The sequence below is a fragment of the Chlorocebus sabaeus genome, chromosome 13 (assembly GCF_047675955.1).
Source record: "Chlorocebus sabaeus isolate Y175 chromosome 13, mChlSab1.0.hap1, whole genome shotgun sequence".
In the NCBI taxonomy this organism is placed as follows: Eukaryota; Metazoa; Chordata; class Mammalia; order Primates; family Cercopithecidae; genus Chlorocebus; species Chlorocebus sabaeus.
Window position 1 is genome coordinate 42,347,911 of NC_132916.1, and position 16,875 is coordinate 42,364,785.

Below are 16,875 nucleotides of genomic sequence, written 5' to 3' on the forward strand. Positions count from 1 at the left end.
CCCACAATGCAAATCAAGATATGGCTTTTCCTGTCTGATGAACTGTTAAGGACTTAAGATAAGTTTCCTAGACAACTTGAACCAAAGCCAGCTTCCCAGGGTTTTGGGTTATCTTCTAAAGCTGATGTAGTCATACATTTTCTATAGACTCCCAGCCCTTCCAGAGATTCCTCTGTTTTCCCATATCAATCCAATTACTCGTGCCCAACTCTCTCTCATTCTATCTCAACTCATTCTATCTCTCTATCTCATTCTATCTCTCTAGACCTTTATTCTGGAAATATCTCATTTTCTTGTGATGTGTACAAGTTGTGATTTGTTCACTACCCCATGCTGTCACAGATTCGAAATCTGAAATGAGATAATGTATGTAACACCACCCTGCACTAGGAAGGCACATGAATGTTACCTCTCCCTTCTCCTTCCCCAAAATGCCAATGCTGAAACTGCTTCTCTGACAAATGGAGCCCTCCCATTTTGAAAGCTTGTTTTTATTTCTATTTCTTTCTCCCTCACCATCTTTGCCGAGACAGACAAATGTTCCAGTTAATGCCAACCTCCCTTCCCTCAGATGTAAGAAAAAAGAGACTTGAAAATTGTAACCAACTCATGAAAATAGTTATCTGAGCAGATAAGTGAAAGTGAAACAACAAAAAGAAGTTGAAGTTTCACCTTTTGGTCACGACAAGAGTTCTTCAATGATAATGGAATGTACACTTCGCTCTGTTTTTTCCTTGACAGCCCTTAATCAGTTTTCCTCTAGTTATCCGGTGTGTGGGTGGCTGGAGGGACTTCTCCCGAAGCTTCAAGATGAAATGACTTTCTGAGAGGTGTATGAACCAAGATTCCAGCCCACTCAAAGTACAGATCCTAATGAGTCATTTCAATTTTAGGAAGCATATTAATCTAAAAGGTGCCTGAGCCAGAAAACAAAATTCTCTTGACTGTGAGAGTTAAAAATAGTTTTTGTTACAAGCAAAGGGGAAACTCCTCCTAGCATATAAATCCTTCACCAGCGCCACATGGAAGATGTCAACTTAGGCTGGTGGTGTCTCTGGCTTTTGCCAGATACAGAGTTGTTTCAAAAATAATGGCATAAATTCCTATTGCCCAATTCCTCTGGGACCACTACATAAAGCATTTAATTCACATTCTGTCAAGTCATTGAGCAGTCAGCACTTACCAAAGAACTTAATACTGAATGTGATTGCTTCATGATGTGTGACTATCCTTAACTTAAGCAATAATGCTACAGGGTCACTTAGAACTTGACACAGAGTCATTCACAGATTGAAGGGGAGGTCTGCTGCCATGGACACCAGCTGACCTCCTGACAAAATGATTCCCTTTTTCCTCATAGTAGCACTCCAGATTCTCAGAAGATTCCTTTTACATTTGTTATATTTCTGTCTTCCAAGCCGTCTTCATTTACTAAAGTTCCATGAAAGAAAATCACAGTATAGGAAAAACTAGGCCGGGTGCGGTGGCTCACGCCTATAATCCCAGCACTTTGGGAGGCCGAGGCGGGTGGATCACCCGAGGACAGGCATTCAAGACAAGGCTGGCCAACGTGGTGAAACCCCATCTCTACTAAAAATACAAAAATTGGCTGAGCGTGGTGGCATGCACCTGTAATCCCAGCTACTCGGGAGGCTGAGACAGGAGAATCACTTGAACCTGGGAGGTGGAGGTTGCAGTGAGCCAGGACCGTGCCATTGTACTCCAGCCTGGGCAACAAGAGCAAAACTCGGTTTCAAAAAACAAAACCCAAAAAACAAAGAAAAACTATACTTCTGGTTGAAATCCCTTAAACTTACTGAACAGAGCATTGGTAATTCAGTATCATGGTTTTTTTAAAAAAAAAAAAAAAAAGAAAGAAAGAAAAACAAGATCTTTTAAGGCTGAATAATATCTCATTGTACATATACAACACATTTTTTTATCCTTTCATTCATTAACAGACACTTAGGTTATTTCCATATCTTGGCTATTGTGCTTTGATGAACACGAGAGTAGAGATATCTCTTCAACATACTGATTTCATTTCCTTTGGGTATATACCCAGAAAAGGCATTTCTGGGTCATATGATAGTTTTATTTCTTACTTTTTTGAGGAAACTTCATAACCTGCATCAATTGGCATTTTTATTTGTTTGTTTTTTGAGACAGGGTCTTACTCTCACTCAGGCTGGAGTGCAGTGGTGCAGTCATGGCTCACTGTAGCCTCAACCTCCTGGCTCGAGCAATCCTCCACCTCACCCTCTCAAGTATCTGGGACAACAGGTATGCACCACCATGCCTGGCTAGCTTTTAAATTTTTTGTAGAGAGGGAGTCTCACCATCTTACCCAGGCTAGTCTCGAACTCCTGGACTTGCAATCCTCCTGCCTCGGCCTCCCAGAGTACTGAGATTATAGGCATGCCCAACCCAACTTACATTCTTACCAGCAATGTACAAAGATTCCCTCTTCTCTAGACCATCAGTGACATGTGTTATCTCTTGTTTTCTTGATAAGAGCCATCCTAACAGGTGTGAGTAATATCACACTGTGATTTGATTTGCATTTTCCTAATGATTAGTGATGTTGAGCACCTTTTCATATATACTTGGCCATTTTTTATGTCTTCATTGAAGAAATGTCTGTTCAGGTCCTTTGCCCATTTTTAAAATCAGATTATTATTATCATTTTACTATTAAACTGTATAAGTGTCTTATTGTATATTTTAGATATTAACTCTTTAGCAGATATATGGTTCACAAATATTTTCTCCCAGTCAGAAGGCTGCCTTTTGATTCTGTTTATTGTATCTTTTTCTATGCAGGAAGTTTTTGAGTTTGATCTGTTAAAAGAAAAATTTTAGACAAATTAAATGTAACAGGGTTCAATTGAAAAACTCCAGCCGAATTAAATTTAAAGGAGTTTAATTAAGCAATGAATGATTCAGAAATCAGGCAGCCCCCAGAATCACAGGAAGTTTCAGAAAGACTCTCGGGGCCCTCGGGGTCAGAACAAATTTATAGACAAAAAAAGTAAAGTGATATACAGAAATCTGAAGTGAGGTACAGAAACAGCGGGATTAGTCACAGGTTGCATTTGCCTTATTTGAACACAGTCTGAACACTCGGCAGTGTATGAGTGGTTGAAGCACAGCTGCTGGGATTGGCCAAGACTCAGTTATTGTTATAGGCACATACTCCTAAGTTAGGTTTTCAATCTTGTCTACTTAATAAGTTAGGTTGCAGTTAGTCCACAAGGACTCAGATGTAGAAGTATGGAGTCCTTCGCAGGCCATATTTAGTTTGCTTTAACAATTCCCCCCTTTTGGTCATTTTCTCAATTTTGAGAGATTGACCAAAATGTTAGTCATTGATGTCACTGTCACCATTGTAAATGTACTTATTTGGTCTTGAAAACCACTGGGAAACAGTAGAACAGTGAGTTTTGCAAAGGTAGGAACAAGGGTACCTCCTTATACTGGAACATCCTATTTACAGGAGAAAAACAAAACCTGGTCTGTTCTGGACTAGGATCTATGTGTTTCCTTAAAATCTTAGTTTGATTATGTCACATTTAGCATGAGCGACTCCATTTTGGTTTGGTTTAGTCTGTTGGGGCCTATTGCATGAGCTCAGTCCAAAACAATTGCCTGCCATAATTTTGCTATTAAAAAAAAAAGAAAAAAAAAATTCCCCCTTTTTGGTCAGATTCTTACTTAAGTGAGAGTATGATACAAAAAAAAAAAAAACAAAAAACAAAAAACAAAAACTTAGGGCCTTAGCACCACTCTCGGCATGATTTTGGGTTTCTAGTCTGAGCATATAATTCATACGTTATGGTATCCTCATGGTCACACATTTCTTTCAGTTCTTGTCATTCCAGTTGAAGAGAGACCATTTGACATTCTAGAGAGGGCTGCATGCAAACATTTAAGACATTTGAGAGAATGCAGCGCACCAGGGGGTCTACTATTATGACTGTGGGGAGGATAATACCAAGAGTTTGCAGTATGCTCCTTACCCAGAGCTCCCATAAACCAAACCACCTAAAATAAAATAGATCAAAGAATTAAAGAGTCTACTCGCTTAACTAAGCACTCTTTTTGTTAATCCCCTACAACTGAATCTCTATAATACCCAATGTTTTCTCCATAGGCCATAAGTGCCAGCACCTGCACAGATAGTTTTCTGTTTAGCCAATTCTATTATTTAGCATAACTTTCACAAGAGAATTTAAAGTCTGTTGTGTAACCATAGCCTTTACAGTAGAATCTGCTATAGAGCCTATCATGAGGAATACACTTCTAATCATTGCCTTTTTTATTCCAAACCATGGAAAAAGGACCTAACAAATGATGCCCTTCTAGAAGAGTAAAGGCCTTCTGGAAGTGTCCTCCTAGAAGTGTTCTCTTTAACCCATGATGTGGATTAAGAGAAGTGAATCAGTGTTCTGTTTCTTACTGATTATGCGGCAACATATGTACCATTAAAGTTTCTCATCTGCATTGGGCCTTCATCTTTCATCTATCAAAGTATAAGGTTACTTACGTATAAGGCTGGCTGAAAAATCCTTCACAAATAAAAGTATATTCCATAAGTGCACACATCAGACCCCCTATTCATTTCTGTTGTTCATAGAGGCATAAATGAAAAAATATTCATAGATAAGAGTCTCCTGATAGTAGAGAAGTCTTGATCTGTGATCTTGGGAAAAGCTGTTCACATCAAGGATACCATCTTCTTCTGAGAAGAAATCTCCCTGGTTAGCTTTACCTTAAGCATTTCAATGGGTGTACAGTTCCAAGAGTATGGAGGGACCCTTCTCAGTCGTGAGATTATGAACCAAAAGTTCAAGGTTCCAAAGTTTGTGTTACAGTGTGGATAGCAAGGGCAGTCTTTCTCTGATGTTCTCAGAAGTTACAGCTCTTGGGTTCTAGATTGTAAAGGGGTTGACTGTCATCAGTGAACCATAAAAACCTTTCTTTACAGTGTGAACATACAGTGTAGCGTAATAATCTACTGTAATAATATCAGCCCTCTTGCACGGGAGAGCTTCTATGCAACCAGAAAACATGCATTGAAAATGACAGTTGAATGAAATCCCTTTATAAAATGTTTAAATGGCCCATCAGGTAACCAAATGTACTTGAGGCTTTGATTGTTTTTCCAAGAATATGGATTTGACAAACCAAATATTTGTTATAAACTATTTTAGCAGTTTATTAGTCACCACACCAATATATTTAATTTGGATCATTTTATCCTTTCCATTATGAGTCATGGAATGCAGAACTTTTAATAAGAGCTTTAAGGACTCAGGAAGGACAAGGTGGCATGAGTCCATGCTTAACATTGGACTTATATCCTCTTGAATAGGAGTTGTTATTCCAAATTAGGTGCCTAGCAATGATAACTGATGGGTTATCATAGGTAATTTGACTTAGACCATGGAGTTCATTCAAATTGTATAACTTCAGTATTGGCTGATTTAACATGCAAATCTGGCAAAGTATTTCTTTGGTATTCAATTAATTTTTGTTCTCCTGGGGTTAACAGTTTTATAAACCAGTCAGTCTTTTTATTAAAGTTTCAGGAATTCTTACCCAGTCCAATTCTTGGGGAATTGGGGAATTCATGGGGAATTTTTACCCGTGATATGATTTTAAAATTATTAGAAACCTGTATTCAGGAGTGCTTTTCAGAGTCCTTTTCATCCTTTCATGAACCTCCTAAAAGACACCACATTCTAGAATTTTCCATGCTTGTGAAGTTTTCAGAAACTGCATCAGCATTAAGCAGTTAACTGTGGAAATGACTTTAAATAGTTAAAGACACAATTGACAAGGAAATTTGGTTATTTCTGTGGTCTACAATAACTTAACATAATAACTATAGTTATGATTGATAGCATATACTCAGACATACTAGAATTTTAGAAAACCCATACAATTTTGGAACATATTGATGGTATGCACTAAAATATAACCTGAAGAAGGTTAAACATTATCTTTTATTTTGACAGTGCTTCCCTTATAAATTAACATGTCAAATAATTTTGTTTACCTCTCTTTTGCATGCTTCAGGAGCCCTCTGTAGCATCTCAAAGTTGGAGGTCAGAAAAGACCATTTTGAAGCTGAAATTTGATTTTGGGAAGCCCATCAAATATATTAAAGGTTTAAAACACTTGATATTATGAAATAGAGTTCCAGGTTACTGTAAGTCATTCATTTAGCCAAAATGATGACTCAAAAAGTTTTAAAAAGGCAAAAACCTTTACTCATTGATGGAGGGAAGACTTAGCTTTCCAAAAAATCTATTTTTCATCTTTCCCTTCTTTTTTTGGTAGTTTATTCAAAAGGTAAACAAAAATCTTTCATTATCTTTTAACGTTACATGAAAATCTTGTTCAAGAGAGAAAACCACATTTCACCCTTGTATTAGTGTACTACTAATGTCGACCTCAACTTTTAATAAAACCTTATAGACAAGACAAATCTATCTAATCTTAATCAGTTTGACCATAAGGTCAAAAGGTTTATTATCATAAACCTTTTGTAAGCCTTTACAAATTTTGGTTAAAGAGCAGATCAGTGCTTTAAGAAAACCCTGTTGTGCTCTTATTCCAATGTTCAATTTATGGAAAAACTTAATAATACCCCTTTAACTTTAGTCAGTGTCCACACAGAATTTGTTTTTATAAGATTAATTTTTCACAAACCTTCCACAACTTGTTCAAACCTTTAGCTTTATCCTATCTAATATAGAACAATCCTTTGACCCTCTAAACTTAGGCAAGAAAATCCACATTTTTATGCACTTATAGTACTTTACTAAAAGCACATTTTACTTTCTTTACCTACCTTGCATGTAAAAATTTTTTTCAGTGGTCTCCATTACATATGATAATGGTAACTCAGCAATTTTCAATTTTGGTGAAAAACTTGGTAAGTTATTTTAGTTATGTACCAAGTGTGGAGCCTAGGAAATCAGGCAGAAGGGCAGATAAGGTCTGACTCTTTCCAGCATAGCTAGGGGTGTGGTTAACTCCACATGTGCCCAGGTCTTACCAAGCTGTAAAGCAGGCAAGTTGAACAATTTTCAAAAGCCAAAGAAGCAGTTTATAACCTTAAAGCATTTAGCAAACCTAATATCTGACCTAATTTGACCAAATGTCTTTATTTTAAATTATCTTTAAAACTTTTTATTTCTCAAAGATTACAAAAGTCACATGAACTAAAAGGCATTACAGTTTTTATTTTTCTTTCAAAATATTTGATTTAAGCACTTATTTTTAAGCCAGTTAATGAGAGTTCTTTTATATGAACATCACACACACAATACATGTATAACTACACAGACAGAAGAAGATCCAATAGTTGTTAAGATTTTTCATTTGCCAGTTTTGAAGTATCTTAATTGGATTATTGGATTTAGGGTGGAGTCCTTAGAGGAATAGGGCCAGGAAAGCATGCAGTTTTTACAAAATTTAGAATCTTCAAACGTAGCTCAAAGAAAGGAAAATTCAAGAAGAGAAGTCAGAAGTTGTTCATAGAGGGGAAGAGATAAAGGTCATGCAGATATTAAACCAGAAAGTACTCATTCCCTAAGCCAGGATTCAACCTGGACCGCCATTGTAAAATGGCAGACATCAAAAGAAAGTACTGCCACGTGGTTACAACGTTTAGCTCCCAAGGACATAAAACAAGATAGAGACCTCATCCATTTTTTTTTTTTTTTCTTCAGAGATCTGCAGCAAAATTTGTAACAGACCAGCTTTCTGGCCATCTTGAATAGCGAGCGAACTTATGAGGTCTTAAGCCCATGTTCTATCCTAAGGTACCCCTCTTTATGACAGAATGACAAAGAAAGACAAATTCATAGCACAAAATACACCAGATTTGCTACAGCTTAAAACTAGCCTCAGAATCCTTTTTCACATTAATCAAAACTTTACAGAGGAGACAAACAGTGATTTTTACCATTCATTTAAGCGGTTTGCACAGAGGGAGAGGCCAGAAGTCTGGCTGTAAGAAATTCTTGCCCTTTTGCTGGCATGTCAGGTTTCTAAGTTCTCTTTCCCTGAGTGGCCCTAGCTACCCTGCTTGCCACACTATAGCCCTGGAGACCAAGCAGCAACACAAAAGAAAATCTTTCTTTTCCCCTCTCTGTTTCATGGAACCCCAGGCAGAAGCCTCTCAATTTTGTAAGAGGCTGTCCGAGGAGTTCCATTCGGTAACCAAATTAACACTTTCCATTCCTGCCAGAGCAAAATATGTGTGACAAAACAGAGACATTAGCCACTCTGCTTAGCACTGGCAAGGCTCAAACTTGCCCCTGGTTGGGCCTTGTCATCTTTAGTCCCTTTTAACCAAGAAGGACTTTACTGAGGGGAGGGCCTCTAACCCAAACTTATCCTTTACTCAGGTAAAATATACCCCCATTACTTATCCAAAGTCAGCCAATAGGTACTGCAGTCTGTTTCTTTGGATCAGGATAGTAACTAAGCTAAAAGGTTAGCAGAGTTAATTTTTGGGAGCCCTCATTTTTAAATACACTTCAATGTGTTGTTTATCCAGAACGTTCCACTGTAAGTTATCTTTAGTAAGATTTCACCATTTCTGTAAGACTTTGCTGCTTCCTGGGTTTAATGTATAAGTGAAAGGGAAGTCAGTTTTTCAGAAATTAAGGATCCCATTTTTACCTAACATATTGGCTTTGCTCTCAGGTTCCCTTGATTAACTTAGCCAATGATTTTTCCCTACCTAAGTGCACAAGAAAAGTGAAATGAAGGAGTAGAACACAAAAATCCCTGTGAATTTTTAAAAGCCAAATTTTACAACCCCTGCAGTATTATCATTTACTACCAGTTTCTTCTGACCCAGTCAGATGTAAGAGGCCTCTAACTGGATCCAAGCCAGTTAATTACTGGATCAAATCTGATCCTGGACCTAGTTCAGTTTCTATTGTGACTTCCAAACCCAGTTTGGGACAGAAATTTCCTCAAAGAAACTCAGAGAGCTCAAAACACAAATCCATGGAGCTCCAACATTTAAGAGAGAATTTACCCATGATTCCCAGCTGCTCTGAGAGATAAGTGGACACAAGTAGGTCCTGCAGGTACCTTGCGTGTTCACTCAGCACTCCTGGGGTCGTTAAAGCTGTACTTCAGACCCTGCTTCTGACACCATCTATTAAAAGAAAAATTCCAGCTGTATTAAATGTAAAGGAATTTAATCGAGCAATGAACGATTCACAAATTGGGCAGCCTCCAGAATCACAGCAGATTCAGAGACTCCAGGGGGGCCTCGTGATCAGAACAAATGTGTAGACAAAAAGTAAAGGTAAAGTGACGTACGGAAATCAGAAGTGAGGTACAGAAATAGCTGGATTAGTTACAGGTTGGCATTTGCCTTATTTGAACACAGTTTGAACACTCAGCAGCGTGAGTGGTTGAAGTATGGCTGCTGGGATTGGCCAAGACTCAGCTATTGTTGTAGGCACATGCTCTTAAGTTAGGCTTTCAATCTTGTCTACCTATTAAGTTAGGTTGCCGTTTGTCCACAAGGATTCAAATACGGATGTACAGAGTCCTTCTCAGGCCATATTTAGTTTGCTTTAACAAGTCATGTTTAATTTGCATAAACAAAAATAACAAGTTTGTTTATTTTTGCTTATGTTGCCTGTGTTTTGGGTGTGATATTCAAAAAATCAACTGGGGCCAGTGGCTCATGCCTGTAATCCTAGCACTTTGGGAGGCTGAGGCAGGCAGATCACTTGAGGCCAGGAGTTCGAGACTAGCTTGGCCAATATGGTGAAATCTCATCTCTACTAAAAATACAAAATTAGTCAGGCGTGGTGGCAGGCACCTATAATCCTAGCTGCTGGGGAGGCTGGGGCATGAGAATCACTTGAAACCAGGAGGTGGAGGTTGCAGTGAGCCAAAATTGCGCCACTGCGCTCCACACCCCAGCTTGGGCCACAGAGTAAGACTCTGTCTCAAAAAAAAATTAATTAAATAGATAAATCATTGTCAAGACCAATGTCAGGAGCTTTTCCCATATGTTTTCTTCTAGGAGTTTTGTGGTTTCAGGTCTTAACATTTAGGTATTTAATCCAATTTTAGTTTATTTTTTGTACGTGACCTGACATAAGGGTCCCATTTTATTCTTTTGCATGTGAATATTCAATTTTCCCAATACCATTTATTGAAGGGACTATCTTTTCCCCCATTGTGTCTTCTGAGTACCCTTGTTAAAAATTATTTGATCATTTTAGATGCTCTTGCCACACCAAAAAAAAAAAAGTTCCTCTATGAGATGATGGGTGTTAATTTGCCTATAGTAACCATTTCACTATATATATCAAAACATCAAGTTGTACAAGTTGTACACTATAAATATATGCAATAAGAAAAAAATTCTAAGTGTGTCTTATTTTGCCTAGTAATTGAATCAGCTAATTTCCTCATTCTTTTTTCTTTTCCTTTCTTTACTTCCCTCCCTCCGTCTCTCCCTTCCTTCATTTCTATCCTTCCTTCCTGTTTCTTTTTTTGTCTGTAGATAACCTAAGAGATAGCTTTGACTCTCCCAATATCTGGAAACTAGATGATCTGAGAAACTAGTAACATTAGAATTTTTCTCTTTAAAAAACTCAGTGAACCTTTGTGCTACCTTTATTGTAAAATACATGAATAAAATAAGGTTTTACCTTAATATGACGTTATTTTCCCCCATCTAGTTTAGAAAGTACAGAGGATCAGACCAACTCTACTATCTCTGGGATTAAGTAAAAGTTTCCCTATCTGATTCCAGGATAATATTAACGTGATAAAAGAGGATTCAGGAAAATACAGAACTCTGAGCTTATGAAAATCGATCTCCTGCCTCCTGAGGCTTTGGCACAAATAAAGATTGTGGCCTGAGGCCCAAATAGTACTCAGTCCTTACAAATGCCCTTGCAACAATTCAGTGTTGGATTTTTTTTTTTTTTTTTTTTTTGAGACAGAGTTGGATTTTCAAGACTTAAGTTGTCTGCTTTCAGTGGGTAGAAAGCAGAAAAATCACTGCTTTACATTTGAAAAGCTCACTTTCTGAAACAGCTGGTTCCCCACTGGGAGAGCCAGTGCCTGGCAGTGGATTTGTAAAGGCATCACTCTAATAACTTGCTGACAAGATAAATAGTGCTTTAAATTTAAGGCCTCTTTTGGGTCCTAAAATCTGTATGTTGTTTGCAGTTATGAGAAATTTACGGAGGAAAGAAAATATTCTTTTATTAAGAGCATTTTCTATGTCATTGATACTCTCCATGTGAATGCTTGTCCCCTAAAATATTTAGGTGACTTGTGGACTCTCAGTCCTATGATAAATATAATTGGCAAGAAATGTTGTGATCATTTTCCCCACTCATTCAGACAATTAAATAAGCTTGGACTTCAATCATGCAATCTGTGAAGGTAAACATTCTTTGTTTCTGCAAGAATATTTTTCTGGACTACGTAAAATTCAGATTTTGAACTAGTGAATTATGTCATTGCTCACAGATATGCCAGTTTATCTTTAATGCTGCTCACTTCATGCACTGAGGCATCACATCTTTCAGATCTTCTGAGCTCATATCACAGAAGTAAAATGACCATAAAAGTGTTTCAAACTGAAACATTTTTGAGAATAAAAGGAGGCCCTATTATTTATGAGGGAACAACAGGCAAACAGGACTTCCCTGAGCTATATATGAAAGATTGAGTGTTTAAAATCTGAAAGCAAATTAGTGAAAGATAAAAAATATTCTTATTTATCCTGCTGCAGTTTAAAAAAAAAATAACTGCTTCTTAGTGTAAGCATAATTTATTTTAGAAAAATGAGAAAATACATTTAAGCATATAGAATAATTAAAAACTTATACCTCCATCCCAGAGATCATCTTTTTCATTGCTTTGATGTATTCCAGAGCTGAAATATATACACATATGTCACATTAATGTTTACACACCTGTGTGTGTATATGTATGTGTATGTGTGTTTATCCACACATATACACATTGTTAAGCAGAATACCAGCACCTGTTGTAAATCCCAGGGGAGGACTCTAAACACCTTACTAATTCCTGCTAAGTTTCCTACATCTGGAAGGAAGTTTTGCACAAACCCAGCTGTTAGAATGAATTCCAGTGATAGAGAACACTGTCACGACAAGTCAGGCAAAGCAACGTTATGACTCACAGACAGCAAGAATCAACAGAAGCCTAAGATCCATGGTGAGCCAGTCCCCCAAGCATGGGAAAAGCTGCCCAGGGCAAATGGATTCTTATTTGCACACATCCCATTTCTCACTAAAGCTGAGGGACCCTGAAAGTATTCTGCTCTGAGTTTTACACACCTAGGGAAACTTGTATAGCTGACCCAAAGTATTATAGAATATGCTGTTCTAGGAGAAGACCTGGGCTATTCCAGAGAGTTCTTTCTTATCTCAGGACACTGCATTTTCAGCACGTTCTACAGTTACCCTGAAAACCTGAGAACTCCAAGTGGGAGGGGGAAAAGCTGGGTCAGTCAAGGTTCTCTAGGGACCTGTACTCTTGCACACACTTATATTAACATTTTTATGCAAGGTAAACTCATACGGTGTGTATTGTTCTGAAATCTGCCTTACTCTATGTCAATAGATTTTCTTCTGTAACAACTTGTAGGGCTACGTACCATTCTGTTATATGAATGTGTCATAATTAATTAAACAATCTCCATATCAAGGGATAAATTTTTTAAATAATTCCCATATAGGTTTAAGTGAACATATGTTAAAGTTTTCTCTATCTCATTAATTAATGAAGAAACTAGTAAGATATTGAACAACCAGTTCAAAAATGACCTCAAATTATCCCACATTTAGTCACATTTTTAATAATGCTGAATTCACATATGGATGCAAAACTGGTAAAACTAGTCAGTGTCTACAGGGAGAAAATCAATGCATTTCACCAGACACTATTAGTATTTCTATGGATAGCAATTATTTGCATTACTGTGAGTTTTCTACATGTGAACTTCTATCTTTATGAAGTCATCAAATAGCATACTAAAAAATAAATAATGGCTGTCTAGCTAGACAGGACACATAATAAATTTCAAAATATTTCCAACTTTTTTCCTTACAACCACATTGTTATATTAAATGTTTCAAATAAATTGTACATTTGACAACTAAATCTTTTAAAAATTTTTTTAATTTAAGATAAATTGCTTGAAATGTGATGACTGGGTCAAAGAGCATGCAGTTTTGGGCTTGGGAGGGTGGAGAGTTATATACATGTGAAGACTTTTGATACATAGTACCAAATTGCCCTTCAGAGAGATTATACCATTCACACTGTCACCAGCAGCATAGGTGAGTGCCAGTACCCCGACATACATACATACTCGCATACATACATACATACATACATACATACATACATATATAGCAAACCAGAGCTGGACAGTAGTTAGAGTGGCAAAAACAGATTTTATTCAGGACTGTTTCAATAGGAGAAAAGAGACCTCAGTATAGAACTGGTTTCAGTTCTGAATACAGTATGGACAACTGGGGATTTAGAGCCAAGGAACAGAGTGGGGTCAGTGGACAGAAAATACTAAGAGGAAACATCAGGAGTAAGGGAGGATTCTGGCTACACCGACTTGACAGGATTACTGCTGTAATACCCTGTCCCCCACCAGTGTCCTTCCAGGTTTCTGGTTGCTGAAACAGCAGGAGTGCCTCAAGGAATAGGAGAAATCATACCAGGGTTAAGTAATAAAAACCGTAACTGAAGTCTAATCAAGAACTAATAAAATTATCACCTTATATCTAAAGGAAAGCAGCACCTTTACGCTTTTAGCCCAGATTTTTAAGGGACCAGGAGGACTTCACAGCCTACGTATTTCCATTATAACCCAGTGTGTTAGTTAGAGTAACATCAAGTTTTGCCTTAGAATTAGAGGTTTATATTTTTCTATCATAACAGTGCAATTATGGGTCAGTTTGAGAGTTTTGCTCCATGTAGTCATTCAGCATCCAAAATGATAAAGATCCTGCAATCGTCAACGTCATGTGGCTTCCAAGATCAGTGTGCTTACTCCTTTTCTTTTCTTTTTTTTTTTTCCTGTTTTTTGATTTGATTTGGTTTTTTAGAGATGGAGTCTCACTCTGTCACCCAAGCTGGAGTGCAGTGGCGTGACCATTGCTCACCACAGCCTCAAACTCCTGAGCTCAGGCCATCTTCCCGCCTCAGCCTCCCAAGCGATCTTCCCACCTCAGCCTCCCGAGTAGCTGGGACTATGGGTGCATACCACCGTGCCCAGCTAATTTTTTCATATTTAAAAAATTCTTTTCAAAATAGGATCTTGCTATGTTGCCCAGGCTGAGCATGTTTATTTCCATTCTATGGGCAGAGGGGGTGAAATGCATGGAGAAGCATGCAAAAAAAGATTCTCTGTGCCAAATTTGGCAGAAGTGGTATATTGCTTTCCCTCAGAATTAGCCGAAGATCAGGTACACAGCCACCCAATTGCAAGGGAGGCTAGGAAATGTTATCTAGTTGTGTGTCCAAGAATAGGAGAAAGTGGATTTTACTGAACAAGTAGCAGTTTCCAGCACGTATCATTTCTTGTAATCAGATTTCTTTGACAGATGTGAAATAAGGTAGGAAGTTGTTACAGAGACAACAGACATTTAAATCAATTGTTCCTTAAGGTAAAACTACAGTTGTTTACCTTTATATCCCCATCATTTAGCCCTGAGCCTGTTACAAAGCAGGTGATGAATACGTGTTGAAAGATTGAATGAATGAATAATGTCAGGTATCATGCATAGTTGAATGACTTTTAAAATAATATCTTTATGGAGATATAATTAACATAGCATTGACTCAAATAAAGTATATAATTCAGTGGTTTTTAGTATATTCACATAGTTGTCCAACTATCACGATAAATTTTAGAACATTTTTGCCACCCAAAAAGAAATCCCATACCCCATTGGTATGACTAGCAGTTATTCGCCATTTCAAGCCACTCTCCAGCGCAAGGCAACCACTAATCTGTCCATGTGCTTATTCTAGATATTAAATAGAAATGGAATCCTCTAATATGTGGTTTTCATGAATAGCTTCTTTACTTAGCATATTATTTTCAAGGTTCATCCATTTTGTAGCATATATTATCACTTCATTCCTTTTTATTGTAGAGGATGTTCCATTTTATGGATATATCCTATTGTATTTATCTTTTCACCATTTGATGGTCATTTGGGTTGTTTTCACCTTTTGGAAAATAAGAATAATTCTGCTGTGAATATTCATGTACCAGTTTTTGTGTGGATATATGTTTTCATTTTTCTTGGGTATATACCTAGGAGAGAAATTTCTGGATCATATGATAACTCTCTGTGTAAACTTTTGAAGAACTGCTAGACTGTTTCCCAAAGTGGCTGCACCGGACCAGGTGCAGTAGTTTACGCCTATAATCTCAACACTTTGGGAAGCTGATGCAGGAGGATTGCTTGAGGCCAGGAGTTTAAAAGCAGCCTGGGAAACATAGAGAGATTCCGTCTCTACAAAAATAAAAAAATAAATTAGCTAGGCATGGTAGCACATGCCTGTAGTCCTAGCTACTTAGGAGGGTGAGGCAGGAGGATTGCCTGAACCCAGGAGTTTGAGGCTGCAGTGAGCTATGTTTGCACCACTGCATTCCAGCCTGGGTGACAGAGCAAGACCCTGTCCCAAAATAAAATAAAACAAAGTGGCTGCACTGTTTTGCATTATTGAGTGACTTCTTGAATCTCCAGTATTCACACAGTGTCTGGTACCTACTGGATGGTAGATAAGTTCACTGAGTGCTAACAGTGTGCCACACATTCTTCTAAACACCAAAGTTATGATGTGACAAAATTCCTGCTTTCATGGTGCTTCCAATCTAGTGAAGGGAGCCAGATAACCACATAAACAAATACACTGGGTGATTTCATTTAGTGATACGTGTTCTGAAAGCCATTACATAGACCTGAATGTGCGAATGTGGGATGCTCCTTTAAGCTCTGTCATCAGATAAGACCTCTCTGAGGAGACGACATTTGAGCTGAGACCTAAATAATAAGTTCTAGCCACATCAAGTTTTGGATGACAATTTTTTAAGCAGTGTAAATGGTAATTCCAAAGCCCTAGGTGTTTATTCCTTTATAACAAATAGTGCATAAGAACCAATGCAGTAAAAAGCCTGAACTAACATCTTTGAAGTAAGAGATCATTGTTCCTACCTACGGCTAATTTATTTCTGGAAGACAGCATTCAACTAAAGACAACTCAGCTGCCCTTACACAGCAGTCAAGATCTAATGACTGAGCTGTGAGTTTCCACATTCTCTCCTCATATTCACTCCTAAGCTAGGCTGTGTGTCTGTGCACATTCCCACCCTATTCATGAAGGAGCCAACTGGGCCAACTGCTGTCTGAGGTTCATAGGGCTCTGAGGACAGTAGTTATCTTGAGTGAAGCACAGGCTCCTTTGAGCAACAGGGTCCTTTTAAGTATTAGTACTCTTTCATCAAAGGTCATCTGTGTGAAAGAATGCCAAATGCACAAGATACCCTCCCCTCAGGGCTGCCTTTCCAGAAATCAAAGCAGGATCTTACAATCTGAGGGCCACACAACCTCTTCTATAAGTGGCTTGCTCTAGTCTCTTTCCATTATTTCATTCTCTCACCTTTCAGGAGGGCCCCTCAAAATCCCACAGTGTTTAATCTAACTGTCTTCTTCTGAGGGCTCTTTTTGCAATGGACAAGCATCTGAGGTCATTGGAGTGAAGCATTGTTCTGTGAAGGAAAGGGAACCATGCCTTTGGGAGGGATAT

The 16,875-nt window shown here is 37.9% G+C and overlaps 1 protein-coding gene across 1 annotated transcript in view; it reads left to right on the forward strand.

Annotated features, from left to right (window-relative positions):
- The window catches only part of SLC35F1 (solute carrier family 35 member F1), a 420,547-nt gene that overhangs the window by 283,965 nt on the left and 119,707 nt on the right, over nucleotides 1-16,875 (forward strand). The window lies entirely within an intron of this gene.